Genomic DNA, 348 nt, shown 5'->3' with positions numbered 1-348 from the left:
TGTGAATTGTAAACTGATACACGTGATTCTATTTTACATGCAATAATGTTGCATGTGAATCACTTCAAACTATATTTGGAACAGGCTAATAAAAAACAGATTAGATCACAGATCACAATGTGAAGCACATTGGACAGCCTGAGAAAATCAACTATAGGTTACCAAGTGTTGCAATCTAATAAACTAAATCATTTTGGAGTATTATACTATCACTCACAAACCATGAAAGAAACGAGTATAGTAATTTACAATATCATATAGACATAGTGACCTCAGATTGTCATTTCCTTCATGATCCACGAAGCAAAGGCTGTTTTCACAGAAATCTATTCTGAGCAGCTCCTGCAC

This window comes from Oncorhynchus tshawytscha, linkage group LG09 (assembly GCF_018296145.1).
Source record: "Oncorhynchus tshawytscha isolate Ot180627B linkage group LG09, Otsh_v2.0, whole genome shotgun sequence".
In the NCBI taxonomy this organism is placed as follows: domain Eukaryota; kingdom Metazoa; phylum Chordata; class Actinopteri; order Salmoniformes; family Salmonidae; genus Oncorhynchus; species Oncorhynchus tshawytscha.
The sequence above is the reverse complement of the archived record's forward strand: the minus strand, read 5'-3'. Positions refer to the sequence as shown.